The sequence below is a fragment of the Gorilla gorilla genome, chromosome 20 (assembly GCF_029281585.2).
Source record: "Gorilla gorilla gorilla isolate KB3781 chromosome 20, NHGRI_mGorGor1-v2.1_pri, whole genome shotgun sequence".
NCBI classification, from domain to species: Eukaryota; Metazoa; Chordata; class Mammalia; order Primates; family Hominidae; genus Gorilla; species Gorilla gorilla.
The window spans coordinates 8,134,397-8,152,500 of NC_073244.2; the positions used below are offsets into that span (position 1 = coordinate 8,134,397).

Sequence of the window (18,104 nt, forward strand, 5' to 3'; positions counted from 1 at the left end):
CTGCCCACCCACCCATCCATCCATCTGCCCACCCACCCATCCATCCACCCACCCACCTTCCACCCACCCACCCACTCATCCATTTACCCATCTATCCACCCATCTACTCACCCACCCACCCATCCATCCATCTACCCATCCACTCATCCATTCATCCACCCACTCACCCAGCCATCCACACACACACCCATCTATCCATCCACCCATTTACCGTCCGTCTGTCCATCCATCCATCCATCCCTCCCTCCATCCGCCCAACCACCCATCCACCCATCCACACACACTCATCCACCCACCACTCTTCACTGCTGTGTGCCAGGTCCTCAACTAAGCACCCCCTCTGGCCCAGGCAGAGAGCTGCTATAGCTGCACAAGGAACCGGGACTCAGTGTTTGGGGCCAGGTGGTAAGTCATCAGAAGGTGAGAGGGTGGAGTTCTGGAAAGAGTCCACCAATGGCCCTGAGAAAGAGAGGAGGGGGTTCCCATGGGGTCACAGGCTCTTCTCCACACGGCTCAGAGCAGGTTAGAAATGCCTCTTGGGAACCAACCGCAGCCCGCAGCCTGACAGGAGGGTGGGCAGAAGAATGCAGCAATGGGAGGCCCTGGGTGTGGAGCCCCAGCTTGCATCCCAGGAGCTGGATGACTGGCTCTCAGGGCTGTAGCCACCTCTTCTGCTTAAAAGGAGGTGACAGCTACTTTTGTGAGGCCATCATGAGAACCTAGTGGAGTCCCTGCCGAGTGCCGGGCACACAGCACATACTCAGTAGACTGGACCATTCTGCGGGCGACTGGGGAAACGTGGACTCAGGAGCTGGATCCTCCAGGACTGCTCTCCCTCCAGCACCAGGCGTGGCTCCCCAGGACTTGCGGCACTTCTCAAAAGCAAATCACCAACAAAGATGCTGCTGCCAATGGTAATAAAATGGGGCTGGTCTCTAAAGGCAGTTCCAAAAAAAAGTCCCCAAAGTCTTTTGAGATAAGAGAGGAGACAGTGGTTCTAACGAAGTGCACCGTCTCCTTTGACGGCACGGAGGACTGTGAACAACCTGGTGACCTAAGCAGGAGGGGCGGCCAGCGTGGCAGCGGGTGGCGCGTCAAAACTGAGGCCACCCAGTCTGACCATGTGGGAGAAAAGCACCAGACAAAGCCACTTGAGGGATGTCCTGCCAAACACCTGACCTGCCTTCCCCAGGAGCGGGCAGGGTGTCAGAAATAGGAATGTCTGGGAAACGGCGACAGCCCAGAGAGATCCGAGGAGGCGTGACGCCTAAATGCCACGTGGGATCTCGGGTGGGGCCCTGAGCAGGAAAGGGCATTGGGGGAAACTGAGGAAACTGGAATCAAGTGTGGACTTCACAGTCGTGCATCAATATTTGTTCATTGGTTGTGACAAATGTATCACACTGGCCTGGATGCCAGTAACAGGGGACCCGGGATGTGGCACACAGGGGAGTTCTGAACTATCTTTGCACATTTTGTGGGAATCTAAAACTCTTCTAAAACGTTTAGGCTGGGCACGTTGCTCACTCCTGTAATCCCAGCGCTTTGGGAGGTCGAGGTGGGAGGATGGCTTGAGCCCAGGAGTTCGAGACCAGCCTGGGCAACATGGCAAGACCCCGTCTCTATTTTTTTAAAAAATTAAAAATTTATATTAAAAAATACTGTAGTTCCTTCCCGGGCAACATGGTGAGACCCCCATCTCTACTAAAAATACAAAAATTAGCCCGGTGTGGTGGCAGGTGGCTGTAGTCTCAGCTACTCCAGACTCTGAGGTGGGAGGATCACCTGAGCCTGGGAGGTCAAGGCTGCAGAGAGCTAAGATCGCGCCACTGCAATCCAGCCTGGGCGACAGAGAGTGAGACCCTGTCTCAAAACACACACACACACACACCACACACACAAAATGGTTACACCAGTGCCCTAGAAAACGCCCTCAGCACCTCGCCCCCAGGGCTGTCCTGGGCACACCCCTCCCTGCGCCCTGTCCTGGGTCACCTGCCCAGGTGGCCCCACCTGCCTACAGCGCCCACTCTGCGGGCAACCCCCACCCCATGGCTCCCAGCTGCGAAGCCCACTCCCATCCCTGGCTACCCCCAACCCCTCCCCATCTCCATCGTCTTCCACTCTGGGCTGGCTTCTGCCAGGGTTGGGAATCCAGGGTGGAGGTGGCAGAGCCCTGGGACCCCTGTCCTCCGGAGACTCCAAGCCTGGGCGGCACCTCCGGCCCGGAGCAGGCGGTACTGGGGAAGGGGCTTGGCAGGGGGCCGGGGGAGGGCGGCTCCCCGACCCGGCCCCGCCCCGCCCCTCCCTTCCTCCAGCCCCGGGCCCAGCTGGGCGGGATCCGGGCAGCAGCGGTGCAGCCTCGTCGTCCGGAGCGCGGTGAGTCGGGGTCTCCTGCGGGCTCAGCCTCCCCTCGGAACAGCCCCCACTTCCTCCAACCCCGGTGAGTCGGGGTCTCCTGCGGGCTCAGCCTCCCCTCGGAACAGCCCCCACTTCCTCCAACCCAGTTCGCCAAGCCCCGGGGCTGTTTGGTTGCCTCTGGGGCTGTGTAGAGGTGGCGTGGCGGGAGTGTGTAGATGCAGCCAGGCTGTGTAGACACCACAGGGGTTGTGGAGAGGCAGCCGGGGCTGTGTGGACGCCACTGGGGTGTGTAGACATGGCCAGGTTGTGTAGATGCGGCCAGGGTTGTGTGGACTCAGGTGCCGCGTGTAGATGCGGCCGGGGTTGTGTGGACGCAGGTGTGGCGTGTAGATGCGGCGGGGGTTGTGTGGACGCAGGTGTGGCGTGTAGATGCGGCCGGGGTTGTGTGGACGCAGGTGTGGCGTGTAGATGCGGCGGGGGTTGTGTGGACGCAGGTGTGGTGTGTAGATGCAGCTGGGGTTGTGTGGACGCAGCCGGGATTGTGTGGATGTATCTAGCGTGTGTAGATGTGGCTGAGGTTTGTAGACGAGGCCAGGCTGGGTAGATGCCGCCAGGGTGTGTGGACGTAGCTGGGATTGTGTGGATGCAGCTGAGATGTGTAGATACAGCTGGGGTGTGTAGATGCGGCCTGGTTCCTGGAGGGGCCTGGGACCGCCGAAGCCCTCCCCATCCCTGTTCCCACCCAGAGTCCTCCCTTCTTTTCTACCCGTGAACTTCACCTAAAGCAAGAACCAAGCATCAGCCTGGAGACCTCCGGGGTCAGGGGTGGCAGGAAAGGGGCTGACAGCTACTGGGATGGGGTGCAGGGCTAGGGTGGGAGGTGAGTCTGGGGTGTGGTGCGGGGCTGGGGTGGGAGGCAGGGCTGGGATAGGGTGCAGGGTTGGAATGGGGTGGGGGGCTGGGGTGGGGTGCAGGGCTGGGGTGGGGTGCAGGGCTGGGATGGGGTGGGAGATGTGTCTGGGGTGGGAGGCGGGGCTGGGGTGGGTGCCAGGCATCTGACTGGAGCCTCTCCTCCCACCCCAGTTCTCACCCTCAGAGCCGCTTCTGAGTAAACACACACTGGGATGTAACAATTGGAGGTGGGTGAAGGGCCTGAGATGGGGTGGGTTGTTGGTATTTGCCTGAGGGAGGGCCCTCCTGGATTCAACTAGCCCTGGCAGGAAACCCAGGCTGGGGACCGTGGCGTTATCCCCGCATGACCGGGAATGACCCACATTCTGGGAATTAGCGCGGGGTCCCCGGGACAGGCGTCCGTGCTCGAGGGTCCTCTGTGGCCCAGGGACCTTCGACTTCCTTCCCTCATTTTATAGGGGGTCAAACCAGGCCTCGGAGCCAGGCGTGGGCTCCAGAGGTTGCCAGAGGTTTTGGGGACTTGCCAAAGGGTTCAGGCACCGCCCCGCAGGACTGCATGGCCGGAAACACCTTGGGGGCCGCGTGGTGGCCACCGCCTTGCAGGTCAGGGATGCCCCGCAGGACAGCTGTGGTCCTGGCTTCCTGACGCCTTCCTGGGGGCCTGGCTGGGTGGGGCTGTGTGAGATTCTGGGTGAGTTGTCTGTGTGGCTGTGTGTGATGTGTGGTTGTGTGTGGCAATATATATAATTGTGTCGCTGCGTATGGCCATGTGGTTTGTGTGTGAGATTGTGTATTATATGTGTGTGTGGGGTCATGAGTGATCGTTTATGTTGTGTAATTGTGTGATTGTGTATGGTTGTGTGTGGTCATGTGTCATGTGGTCATGCGTGATTGTGTATGGTTGTGTAATTGTGTGGTCGGGTGGGATCGTATATGGTTGTGTGTCGATGGCTGTATAACTGTGTGTATGGTTGTGTGGTCATGTGTGGTTGCGTATAGTTATGTCATGATGTTTGTGTGATTGTATAGGATTGTGTGTGGTTGTGTGAGATTGTGTGACTGTGCAGCCATGTGTGTCATTGTGCCTGTGTGATTGTGGTGGAGGTGTAATTGTGTGTATGGGTGTGTGACTGCATGTGTGAGACTGTGTATGGTTGTGTGTTGTATGGGAGGTTTCTGCAGCTGTGTGGTTATAGTGTACGGTTGTGTGTGTGATTGCATGATGAGAATTGCATGATTTTGTGGATGGCTTTGTGTGGTTGTGTATGGTTGTATAATTGTGTTTGTGTGTGATTGCATATGATTGTGGCAATATGTGTAATCGTGTCTGTATGACTGTATATGGTGGAGTTGTGATTGTATCAGTGTATGACTACATGTGTGAAGTTGTGTTTAGCTGTATGGTCATTGTATGTGAGATTTGTGGAGTTGTAACATGTGGTTGTGTGTGTACTTGCATGATGAGATTGTGTATAATTTGTGGATGGTGGAGTGAGGTTGTGTGTGGTTGTATGTGGTTGTGTGAGGTGTGTTTTGTGAGGGTGTGTGTGGTTGTGTGTGGTTGTGTGTGGTGTGTGGTTGTGTGAGGTTGTAATATGTGGTTGTGTTTGGTTGTGTGAGGTTGTGTGTGGTAATGTGTTGTGTGTGGTTGTGTGTTGTGTGAGGTTGTGGTTGTGTGTGCAAATCCCCTCTTCCTAGTCTTCTCATCTGGGGCATGGGGATCAGGGTCCCAGCACTCAGGCTGGCCTGACCGTGGGGTAACTGGGCCCTGCAGAGCCTCACGCCGCCTGCTTGTCCTGCCACGCGGAATGGGAGTCCGTGTGTGCCCCGCTGCCCACAGCGTGTGAACGTGAGCTGGGGACCGTGTGGCCCACTGCGCGTTGGGTCCCGTCCCTAAAGAGCATTCATGGACTGTCTAAAATTCCCTTTGCAGAATTTGGAATGTTTAGGGTGTAAAATACAGAGCTTGGAGAGTCCTTAGGCAAAAGGTGTTGGTGGCCGGTTGCCCAGCCTGGGGACTCTGTCCGCGGGGCGAGAGCTTGCAGGAACGCTGGAGCATCGGAGTTCAAACCCTCTTGTCACTGTGGTTGGTTAAGGGCTTTGTGGCGACGTGGAGGCATGGTAGATGGACCACAGGTGAGGGCAGAATGAAGGCAAAGGCGTCGCTTCTCTGATGGCGGACACATGGGTGGAGATTTGAGGTAGGAGCAGTTGTGGGGGGGTGGGGGGACAGGCGAGAGTGTGGGAGGGAGTGAGGTCGCGTGATTCCCCGTGCATCTGTGCGTGCAACTGCGGGTGATGGAGCTGGTGCTTGGGGAGGCAGGACTGGACCCTGGGTGCCGACACTGGGGCAGGGTTTAGAGCTCCCGGCCCTGCGCCCCGCGGTCCCCCAGGCTCACCTGGCTTAGCTGGGGGGCAGGGTTCTCGGGGAACATAACAGAGAAGCTGCCCAGCAATGTGGAGGAGTCACTGGAATTCCAAGAACTCTGTGTGTGTGTGTGTGTGTGTGTGTGTGTGTGTGTGTGTGAGAGAGTGGGAGGGAGGGAGGGAGGGAGAGGTAGAGAGAGCCTTAATCTCCTCCTCTGTAAATGGGCATGCTGATATTAGCTGGACCTGTCTCCTGTATGCCCTGGGATTATTGGGAGGGCTGGATCAACTCTCATAAGCCTGTGAGCCCTACACCAACAGGACACTGTTGGTATAAGCACATCTCGGCCTCCCGGTAGTCCTGTAGACCCAGCACCTGTAGTCCCAGCTACTCAGGAGGCTGAGATGGGAGGATCGCTTGAGCCCAGGAGTTGGAGGCTGCAGTGAGCTGTGATCACACCACTGCACTCCAGCCTGGGTGACGGAGTGAGACCCTGTCTCAAATAAATAAGTAAATGAATGAATGAATGAATGAAAGACACATAAATAGAAGAAATTTAGAAGCCCAAGAATGAAGCTGAGGCGAACCTTGGGGTTTTATTGAAGTTGATGGTTGACGCAGCCCTGCAGGCTGTTCTAAGCCATTGATGTTTCTGTGTGTGGCTCTGAAATGGATGCAGAGGATAACATATTCTGGGTGATCCACTCATAACTGCATAAGGCTTCCTTTGTTGTTGTTGTTTTGCAGAGATGGGGTCTCACTATGTTGATCAGTCTGGTCTTGAATTCCTGGGCTCAAGGAATCCTCCCACCTTGGCCTCCCAAAGTGCTGAGATTACAGGCGGGAGCCACGGCACCCAGCCCTTTGTTGTTTTGTTTACACTTTACCTTTATTAAAAAAAAAAAAATTGGGGGGGATAATTTTAGTTGTGAAGATGGTGCAGAGAGTCCCCGCACACCCACCTTCCACCCAGTGTCCCCTTGCATTGACACCTTTGACCACAGAACAAAGAGCAAAACTGGGCCGGGAACGGTGGCTCACGCCTGTAATCCCAGCACTTTGGGAGGCTGAGACGGGCCGATCATGAGGTCAGGAGATCGAGACCATCCTGGCTAACATGGTGAAACCCCGTCTCTACTAAAAATACAAAAAAAATTAGCCGGGCGTGGTGGCGGGCGCCTGTAATCTCGGGAGGCTGAGGCAGGAGAATGGCGTGAACCCGGGAGGCAGAGCTTGCAGTGAGCCAGGATCGCGCCACTGCACTCCAGCCTGGGCGACGGAGCGAGACTCCATCTCAAAAAAAAAAAAAAAAAAGAGCAAAACTAAGGCACGACCGTGGGTGCCACACTCAGTCTTCCCACCAATATTTCTGTTCTGCGTTGCAATCCAGGATCCCACATTGCATGTAGGAGCTGTATTAATTTTAAATGATACAACTCATAAGTGATTGGAGGGTTATTTTTTAATCTCTGCGTTTTCCTCTGGTTCCCTTAGTATCACTCATGTTTATCAGCGTCTTCCCTCCCAAACGATTACTGACTCCTTTCTCCTCTGTCCACATTATAAAGCTAAAAGAACACAAGATACCATTGCTGCAAATAGTTTTCTCACAAACACCTCTTCCCATGAAAGCCTAACAAAAAGACCATAGACAAAATGAAAAAAAAAAAAAAAAAAAAAAAAGGAGACCAAGCTTATTAAATTTCCTGTAGGCTTGCTGAGTGATTTATTTGATGATGTTGGGGCGATGGAGGAGGGGAGGATTTCCCGACTAGATTCAGGCCTGAGGACAGGGGACAGGAAGAAATAAGAGAGGCCATGGCATAGACAACAGCTGTCTGTTCTATAAACGGGCTTTGGCTGCCGTGGGACCAAAGATGGGGAATCGAATGGGATGGAGGTGTCCGAAAACTGTGATCACCTTGGATTAGGTGAAGGAAAAAACAAACAAACAAACAAAAACTACACAGACAGGTGGGCAAGACAGCTAAAGAGCCCAGACCGAGGCTGGGGGCGTGATGGCTTAGGCTTGTAGTCCCAGCTATTTGGGAGGCTGAGGCAGGAGGATCACTTGAGCACAGGAAGTTGAGAGCAGCTGGGTAACATAGCAAGACCCCATCTGTACAAAAACTAAAAAATGAGCCAGGTATGGTGGTGTGCACCCATAGCCCCAACTACTTAGGAAGCTGAGGTGGGTGGATTGCTTCAACCCAGGAGTTGGAGGCTGCAGTGAGCTGTGATAACACCACTGCACTCCAGCCTGGGTTATAGAGTGAGATTCTGTCTCAGAATAAATAATTAATTTAAAAAGATGGAGAAAGAGAAGAGAAGAAATTTAGAAGCTCAAGAATGAAGCTGAGGTGAACTTTTGGGTTTTATTGAAGCTGTTTGGAAAAAAAGGGAACCCCCTGAATTTCTCCTTGGAGAGGTTGAACCATGGTTTTGAGCAACTGAAAACATTGGCCATTAAAAGCAGAGAGTGAGACCCTGTCTCAACCAAAAAGTTAAAAAATTAGCCGGGTGTGGTGGTGCACACCTGTAGTCCTAGCTACTCAGGAGGCCGAGGTGGGAGGATTGCTTGAGTCCAGGAGGTTGAGGCTTCAGTGAGCTGTGATAGCATCAGTGCACTCCAGCCTGAGTGACAGAGTGAAACCCTATCTCAAAAACCAAAAAAGTAAATAAGGAACACCAGACAGAAGAGCCCTGGGACCTGCCATCCTGTGTATTAGTTTTTGGTTACTGCATAACAAATGTCTCTCAAATTTAGCCAATTAAAACAACAGACATTTATTCTGTCACAGTTTCTGTGGGCCAAGGATTTGGGAGTGATTTATCTGGGTGGTTCTGGCCCATGGTCTCTCATGAGGTTGCAGTTAAGACATGGGCCAGGGGCTGGGTGCGATGGCTCACGCCTGTAATCCCAGCACTTTGGGAGGCTGAGGTGGGCAGATCACAAGGTCAGGAGATCAAGACCATCCTGGCTAACACGATGAAACCCCATCTCTGCTAAAAATACAAAAAATTAGCTGGGCGTGGTGGCGGGCACCTGTAGTCCCAGCTACTCAGGAGGCTGAGGCAGGAGAATGGTGTGAACCCAGGAGATGGAGCTTGCAGTGAGCCGAGATTGTGCCACTGCACTCCAGTCTGGGCGACAGAGCGAGACTCCATTTCAAAAAAAAAAAAAAAAGACATGGGCCAGGGCTGCCTCATCTGAAAGCTCGTCTGGGGCTGGAAGAGCCACTTCAAAGCTGGTGTCCTCATGTGGCTGTTGGTGGGAGGCCTCAGTTCCTCACCACATGGGAATCACCATAGTGCTGCTTGAGCATCCTGACAACATGGCTGCTTGCTTCCCCCAGGGCTGGTGATTCAAGGGAGAGAAAGAACAAAGCCATAGTGCTTCTATGATCTAACCTCAGAAGTCTAGATCCATTGCTTCTGGTATATTCTATTCATTACAAGTGAGTCAATAAGTCCAACACACACTCAGAGAGGGAAATTAGGCTCTGCTAGGTGAGGATAGCAAATATTTTTTGGAGATATTTAAAAACCACCACATCTATAACCTTGGGCAAGTTACCTAACTCTTCGGTGCCTCCAGTTCATCTTTGGTCAGAATAGAACCAGTCTCATAGGAGAATTGTGGCAATAAATGAGATGATGACTGTAAATATTGTTTAACACAACACCTGTCACACAGAAAATGCTTATCTACTTTTTTTTTTTTTCAAGATGGGGTCTTGCTCCATTGCCCAGGCTGGAGTGCAGTGGTGGAATCTTGGCTCCCTGCAACCTCTGCCTCCTGGGTTCAAGTGATTCTCCTGCCTCAGCCTCCCAAGTAGCTGGGATTACAGGTGTGCACCACCATGACTGGCTAATTTTTTTTTTTTTTTGAGAGGGAGTCTTGCTCCGTCGCCCAGGCTGGAATTCAGTGGCACGATCTCAGCTCACTGCAAGTTCTGCCTCCCGAGTTGACACCATTCTCCTGCCTCAGCCTCCCAAGTAGCTGGGACTACAGTCACCTGCCACCATGCCCGGCTAATTTTTTTGTATTTTTAGTAGAGATGGGGTTCCACCGTGTTAGCCAGGCTGGTCTTGAACTCTTGACCTCAGGTGATCCGCCCGCTTCGGCCTCCCAAAGTGCTGGGATTACAGGCATGAGCCACTGCACCCAGCCCATGACTGGCTAATTTTTGTATTTTTAGTAGAGACAGGGTTTCACCATGTTGGCCAGGCTGGTCTCGAACTCTGGATCTCAAGTGATCCACCTGCCTCAGCCTCCCAAAATGTTGGGATTATAGGCATGAGCCACCATGCCTGGCTTTATCCACTTATTTTTATTAAAGGTACATTTTTCAGTGTTACAGCTCTTGAGGAATGATGTGCCAGCTATAGTTATCAAATTGTAACTCTCTGGATTTGTGGGGCCAGAGAGGCAGAGGGAAATAACTTGCTCTTTCAGGAGGCATTAGGCTACGGAACGGAGAGACTGCACATGGCGGCCGCGTTTTTCCTGGCTCCCCTTTTCCAATGGTTAAGGGAAGACAAATGGGAATTAAGCAGCTCCAGGCTCTGCGTGTGGCAGGAACCATCCTACCATCTACTCCCATGGGTGCAGTTTGCAAAATTTGAGAGACAAAAAAAAAAAAAAAAAAGCAGAGAATGTGAAGGGCACAGTAGGGTGACTGCCAGGAGGATATAGCTGAGGATGTCAGGCAGGAGACACAGCCTGTGCCTTTGAAGGCCCTGAGGCTGGACCATGCTGTGCATGTTTGGGGATCGGCGAGGAGGCCAGTGAAGCTGGGGCTGAGGAAGGGAGGGGTTGGAGATGAGGACAGATAGACCCGGTCGCTGTGGGGAGGTTTGGGCAGAGGTGGGATGTCACCTGACGCGGGTCTTAGCTGTCTCCCTGAGGCTTCCCGTTGAGAACAGACCCAGGGAGGGGAAGATGGAAGTGGCATTTTGTGAGCCTGGGCGATGCCCTGCTTAGACCAGGCTAGACATGGCGTAGGGGCCCAATTCTAGAGCTACCCTGCAGACGGTCTGACAACGTTTTTGGATGTATTGGGTTTGGGATGTGCCAGGGCATCAAGGATAAACCCAGTTTTTTTTTTTTTTTTTTTTTTTTTTTTTTTTTTTTTTTTTTAGACAGAATCTCACTCTGTCGCCCAGGCTGGAGCACAGTGGTGCAATTTCAGCTCACTGCAACCTCCGCCTCCTGGGCTCAAGCAATTCTCCTGCCTCAGCCTCCTGAGTAGCTGGGATTACAGGCGTACGCCACCATGCCCGGCTAATTCTTTTTTTTTTTTTTTTTTTTTTTTGAGACAGAGTTTTGCTCCCATTGTCCAGGCTCTAGTGCAAAGGTGTGATCTCGGCTCACTGTAACCTCCACCTCCCGGGTTCAAGTGATTCTCCTGCCTCAGCCTCCAGAGTAACTGGGATTACAGGCACCTGCCACCACACCCAGCTAATTTTGTATTTTTAGTACAGATGGGGTTTCACCATGTTGGCCATGCTGGTCTCAAACTCCTGACTTCAGGTGATCCACCCATCTCCCAAAGTGATGGGATTACAGGCGTGAGCCACTGTGCCCGGCCAAACCCAGCTTTTTTTAAAAAAATTTTTGTACCTGAGTGACTATAAAAGTGGAGCTGCTGTCTGAGCTGAGAAGACTGTGGGAGGAGCAGGCATTTTTGTGAAGAGGAGACTGAGGAGGGATATGAGAGCTCAGTTTGGTCAGTGTCAAATTTAAGAAGCCTGTTAATGATTGTATTAGCTTTTGTTTGTTTAAGACAGGGTCTTGCTCTGTCACCCTCACCCAGGCTGCAGTGTAGTGGCTTGATCACAGCTCACTGCAGCCTCAACTTCCTGGGCTCAAGTGATCCTCCTGCCTCAGCCTCCCAAGTAGCTGGGACTACAGGTGTGTGCTACTACCCTGGCTAATTTGTAATTTTTTTTTTTTTTTTTGTAGAGATGGGGTCTCATTATGTTGCCTACACTGATCTCAAAGTCCTGGGCTCAAGCGATCCTCCTGCCACAGCCTCCAAAAGTGCTGGGATTACAGACCTGAGCCACTGCACCTGGCCTAGTTTTCTGCAAATTACCACAAATGTAGCAACTTGAAGCACCTCCTGTTACTGTCTCATGGTTTTGTGGTTTCTGTGGGTTGGGTGGCTGGGCATGCTTTGGCTGCATCCTCTGCTCGGGGTCTGACAAGACTGCAGTCAGTGTTGGCTGGGCTGTGGTCTCATCAGAAACTCAACTGGGGATGGCCAAATGCAGTGGCTCATGCCTGTAATCCCAGCACTTTGGGAGGCCAAGGCTGGCAGATCACTTGAGGTCAGGAGTTCAAGACCAGCCTGGGCAATATAGTGAAACCCCATCTCTACTGAAAATACAAAAATTAGCTGGGCATGGTGGCGGGCACCAGTGTAATCCCAGCTACTTGAGAGGCTGAGGCAGGAAATCACGTGAACCCAGGAGGCAGAGATTGCAGTGAGCTGATATTGTGCCACTGCACTCTAGCCCGGGTGACAAGAGACTTCATTTCAAAAAAATGTATACACATCCTCGCTAACACGGTGAAACCCTGTCTCTACTAAAAATACAAAAAAATTAGCCAGGCGCAGTGGCGGGAGCCTGTAGTCCCAGCTACTCAGGAGGCTGAGGCAGGAGAATGGTGTGAACCTGGGAGGCGGAGTTTGCAGTGAGCCAAGATCACACCACTGCACTCCAGCCTGGGCGATAGAGTGAGACTCCGTCTCAAAAAAAAAAAAAAAAAAAAGTGGGTAGGTTGGCCAGATGTTCCAGGCTCCACCACGCCTGGCTAATTATTTTTATTTTTTATGGAGATGGGGGTCTCGCTATGTTCCTCAGGCTGGTCTAAACTCCTGGCCTCAAGTGATCCTCCCTCCTTGGCCTCCCAAGGTGCTGGGATTACAGGCGTGAGCCACCATGCCCAGCCAGAAACTTGGGTTTAAAATGGACTTTGCATTATAATGAGATGGGTAATTCACCCAGGATGAATCCAGCCTTCAGCTTTTGCTTTCTTTTGCTTTTGCTTTCTCTCTCTGTCTCTCTCTCTATATATATTGCCCAGACTGGACAACATAGCAAGACCTCGTCTCTACAAAAACTTAAAAAAAAATTAACCCAGCGTGGTGGCATGCACTTGTAGTCCCACCTACTCGGGAGGCTGAGGCAGGAGGATCACTTGAGCCCAAGAGTTCAAGGCTGCAGTGAGCCGAGATCATAACACTGTACTTCAGCCTGGGTGACAGAGCCAGACCCTATCTCAAAAAGAAAAAAATGCGTGACAATATTATGTATCTTGATGACCGAGGTTTTTGGAACTCACTTTAATTTTTCTCCCAGGGCCAATACCTACCTCCTGTCACCCTACTCCCTGGCCCCGGATGTCCTCTGCGAAGGCTCTGAGCCCACAGCTCACTCCTGTTTGAAAACAGACACTGGCAGGTCTCAGAGTGGCATTAAGGACACGCTGGCCCTGAACCAAGACTCTCCCCAGCTGGCCTCATCTGGAGGCTGGAAACAGACATTGCTCCTGCCTCGTTCACAGTCACTCATGGCTCTGCTCACAAAGTCCTTGCCTAGTCCCTCCTTGGGGGCCCCCACACGGCTCCAGATGGTTCCTGACAGATGAAGACGGAAGTCGGTAGGTTGGCCAGATGTCCCAGGTTCCAGGTTAAAACTGGAATAGCTGCCGGGCGCAGCGGCTCACGCCTGTAATCCCAGCACTTTGGGAGGCTGAGGCAGGTGGATTGCCTGAGTTCAGGTGTTTGTGACTACCCTGGGCGACACAGCAAAACCCTGTCTCTACTAAAATACAAAAGAAAAAAAAATTTAGCTGGATGTGGTGACGGGCACCTATAATCTCCGCTGCCTGGGAGGCTGAGGCAGGAGAATCGGTCGAACCCAGGAGGTGGAGGTTTCAGTGAGCCAACATCATGCCACTGCACTCCAGCCTGGCGACAGAGCAAGACTCCGTCTCAAAAACAACAAAACCAAGAAAAAAAAAACAAAACTAGAATAGCCTTGAGCAAACCAGGGCCAGGACAACTGGTCACCCCAAAGCAAACTGAGTCACTGGGTGACAGGGACTCTCACCCCATCACCACCGCGTTGGGATGAGTCGGACTTCCTGCCTCCCGCCTGGGCCAGAGGATGCTGGGAGAGTGGCGTCTGTTGGGCTGGAGGCTGGTCGAGCCACAGGCTCAATTTGGAGACATCAATGCTGATTGATGGTTCACGATTTTGGTGCGATCTCGGCTCACTGCAACCTCCGTCTCCTGGGTTCAAGCTGGGATTATAGGCGCCCGCCACCATGCCCGGCTAAATTTTATATTTTTAGTAGAGATGGGGGCCAGGCTGGTCTCAAACTCTTGACCTCAAGTGATCCGCCTGCCTTGACCTCCCAAAGTCTGGGATTACAGGCGTGAGCCACTGTGCCTGGCCCCTTCTTTTTTCTTCCCTGTATCTTGGTGCACAGTTCAGATCTGAGATCCCACGTCCATCCTTCTCGAAGCTTTTTCCTGTCACACAGGCGGGCGAGTCTCCTCCTACTGATCTCTTTGGTTTTATAGCTACACATTTTTCTTTTTGGTTTGCCTGGGGGCATTCTCACATATCTCTCAAACCTGGCCAGTAACTTACCCTCCTACGTTGCTTTAAAAAAAAAAATAAATGATGCCTCTTCTTATCAAGGGCTTCCTCCCACCTCAAGGTCACCTGTCAACCTCCATGCCCACTCTTGTTTCTTGAAATGGGCTATCTTCCCTCCTTCTACCTGTGTATTTCATTCTCTCCCACCCCCAGTCTTTGGAAAAAAAGATAATAAAACTCTAGAAGATATTTTTACTCTGAGATTAGCAGTGTGAAGGACCTTCCAGAACCTTCTCTCTTTGCCTTTCTCTGAATTAAAACGCTCGCTTGTCTGAGACCGGCTGTCTCCATTGCATCTGAGTGATAAGAGAAAGATTCATCGAAACAGGCAGGTTTTATTTTTGGTCTGTCCAGCACTAAATGATTTTGTTTTGGCTGACTTTTTTTTTCTTTTTAACCCTAAACAGACTTTGCAGCTTAGTAAGAATTTATTTCAATTTAGAAATATGGGTGTTCTAAACTTTTTTTCAATTAAAAAAATTTATTTTTTCCTGAGACAAAGTCTTGCTCTATCACCCATGCTGGAGTGCAGTGGCACAATCATAGTTCACTTCAGCCTTGACCTCCTAGGGACGAGTGATCTTCCTGCCTCAGCCTCCAAAGTAGCTGGAACCACAGGCGTGCACCACCACACCTGGCTAATTATTTTTATTTTTTGTGGAGATGGGGGTCTCGCTATGTTGCTCAGGCTGGTTTAAACTCCTGGCCTCAAGTGATCCTCCCTCCTTGGCCTCCCAGGGTGCTGGAATTACAGGCGTGAGCCACCACGCCCAGCCAGAAACTTGGGTTTAAAATGGACTTTGCATTATAATGAGATGGGTAATTCACCCAGGATGAATCCAGCCTTCAGCTTTTGCTTTCTTTTTTTATTTTTATATATTTATTGATTTTTGAGACACAGTCTCAGTCTGTCGCCCAGGCTGAGGTGCAGTGGAGCAATCTGGGCTCACTTCAACATCTGCCTCCCCAGGTTCAAGTGATTCTCATGCCTCAGCCTCCCAAGTAGCTGGGATTACAGGCGCATTACCACACTTGGCTAATTTTTCGTATTTTTAGTAGAGATGGGGTTTTGTGATGTTGGCCAGGCTGGTCTCAAACGCCTGGCCTCAAGGGATCCTCCCACTTTGGCCTCCCAAAGTGCTGGGATTACAGGCGTGCACCACCATGCCCAGCTAATTTTCGCATTTTTAGTAGAGATGGGGTTTTGCTGTGTTGGCCAGGGTGGTCTCGAACTCCTGACCTCAGGTGATCCACCCACCTCGGGCTCCCAAAGTGCTGGGATTACAGGCGTGCACCACCATGCCCAGCTAATTTTCGTATTTTTAGTAGAGACGGGGTTTCGCCATGTTGGCCAGGCTGGTCTCGAACTCCTGGCCTCAAACGATCCACCCGCCTCAGCCTCTTAAGGTGCTGGGATTACAGGCATGAGCCACAGTGCCCGGCCAGCTTTTGCTTTCTTTGCCGTACACGTGGCCTAGGGAGGTTGCAGCTTGGAGGTTTTCAGCCAACTTTTTGCGAAACTAATACACACCATGCTGATTTATTCTTTAGGAAACTTGTCAGCTTTTCACTGAAGCAACAAATGCTTTTGTCTGTACCAACTATTTGCAAAGTGCTTTACAGGGAGATCTGAGCAAGGCAGAGAGGTAAAGAAGGCTTGTGTCTATCCTTGAGGAGTTGAGAGGAGTCTAGAAGGTTCTGTACATTGGGCAAAGCTGGGCAGTGCTTTATAACATTTTCCCGAGCTACGGAGCTCTGATCCCTCCGCGGCTTCACTGCTTCTCAAGCTATTACATCAGCCCCAAAGATTCCTTTTTCTTGTATTCACGGTGACAAGGAGAGGCTCAAAGTCCTGCCTGTCCATTAATCTCATGCTGATTTCTCTCAACAATCTTTTTTTTTTTTTTTTTTTTTTTTAAGAGGTAGGGCGCGGTGGCTCACGCCTGTAATCCCCGCACTTTGGGAGGCTGAGGCCGGTGGATCACCTGAGGTCAGGAGTTCAAGACCACCCTGACCAATATGGTGAAACCCCGTCTCTACTAAAAAATACAAAAATTAGCTGGGTGTGGTGGTGGGCGCCTGTAGTCCCAGCCACTTGGGAGGCTGAGGCGAGAGGATTGCTTGAACCTGGGAGGCGGAGGTTGCAGTGAGCCGAGATTGCGCCACTGCACTCCAGCCTGGAGACAGAGCGAGACTCTGTCTCAAAAAAAGAAAAAAAAGAAAACAAAAACACCCCTCAAAAACCCAGAGACCCTGTTGGAGGCCTCTGCGTTGCTCTGGTTGTCTCTGGGGAGCCCCTAACCAGGCTTGGAAGAGGTTCTTGGAGGAAGGTTTCTCCTCTGACCAGCGGCTGGCTCTGGCCCCTTGCCCATGAGCCTCTGTGGCCTTGGTGAGACGGGCGCCGAGTGCATACGGTGGATAAGCCTGATGTTGTGTTGATTGTATTGTGTTCTTCTCCAGACAGCAGCAAAGGAGGGGAAGAGCGTTTCCTTTAGGGACCATCCCTGTAGAAGTTCCTGCTCTCTGCTTCGGTTTGTTCACAAACTACATATCCTGGCACCAGCTGGCGCAGAACTTGGCTCCACGAATAAACAGGTCCCGTGGAGGAGCTGGCGCTGGGCGGGGCTGCGCCTCACTCACTCTGGTGTCTGCTGAGGTCCTTCCCTGGTGGAGACTCCTGCCTCCAACTCTATCCCCTTTTGGTCTCTTCCTCCACGGCACCGACCTCATCCTTTCCTTCTGTTGGCCACCAAGATGGAGGCCAATGGCCCCACGTCTACACGTGGCAGTTTAGGAGCCCCACTGGGAAGAAGGCGTCTCCGTCCCTGCTTCTGTGAGTTGAACCGTAAGAAACTGATCTTGTTCTATAGACTTTGGTCTTAAAAAGTGACAGTTTTATAAAGTTGAAACTCAAGGATTCAAAAGAACTTGGTGGCCTGCTTGGGTCATATGCAACCTTTTGGGTCCATCACTGATGGGGATGGAGGGGTGGGCCCTGTGATTGCTAGGTCAGGGTCTAGTGTGGACCAATCACTGATGGGGATGGAGGGGTAGGCACTGTGATTGCCAGGTCAGGGTCCAGTGCGGACCAATCACTGATGGGGGATGGAGGGGTGGGAACTGTGATTGGCAGGCCAGGGTCCAGTGTGGACCAATCACTGATGGGGATGGAGGGGTGGGAACTTTGATTAGCAGGCCAGGGTCTAGTGTGGACCAATCACTGATGGGGATGGAGGGGTGGGAACTGTGATTGGCAGGCCAGGGTCCAGTGTGGACCAATCACTGATGGGGATGGAGGGGTGGGCACTGTGATCGGCAGGCCAGGGTCCAGTGTGGACCAATCACTGATGGGGTTGGAGGGGTGGGAACTTTGATTAGCAGGCCAGGGTCTAGTGTGGACCAATCACTGATGGGGATGGAGGGGTGGGAACTGTGATTGGCAGGCCAGGGTCCAGTGTGGACCAATCACTGATGGGGATGGAGGGGTGGGCACTGTGATCGGCAGGCCAGGGTCCAGTGTGGACCAATCACTGATGGGGTTGGAGGGGTGGGAACTTTGATTAGCAGGCCAGGGTCTAGTGTGGACCAATCACTGATGGGGATGGAGGGGTGGGAACTGTGATTGGCAGGCCAGGGTCCAGTGTGGACCAATCACTGATGGGGATGAAGGGGGTGGGCACTGTGATTGGCAGGCCAGGGTCCAGTGTGGACCAATCACTGGGTGGAGATGGAAGGGTGGAAGCTGTGATTGGCAGGCTTGTGTTCAGTATGGACCAATCACTGA

General features: G+C 52.2%; 1 protein-coding gene across 2 annotated transcripts in view; it reads left to right on the forward strand.

Annotated features, from left to right (window-relative positions):
* Positions 1–2,316: 2,316 nt before the first annotated feature.
* TMPRSS9 (transmembrane serine protease 9) overlaps positions 2,317–18,104 on the forward strand; it is a 67,670-nt gene continuing 51,882 nt past the window's right edge. The window contains exon 1 of one of the 2 annotated variants that reach the window (XM_055371182.2): positions 2,317–2,443. The gene's annotated coding sequence lies outside the window, so the exon portion shown is untranslated. The remainder of the gene's footprint in view (positions 2,444–18,104) is intronic. The other variant, XM_055371184.2, reaches the window with a different exon arrangement.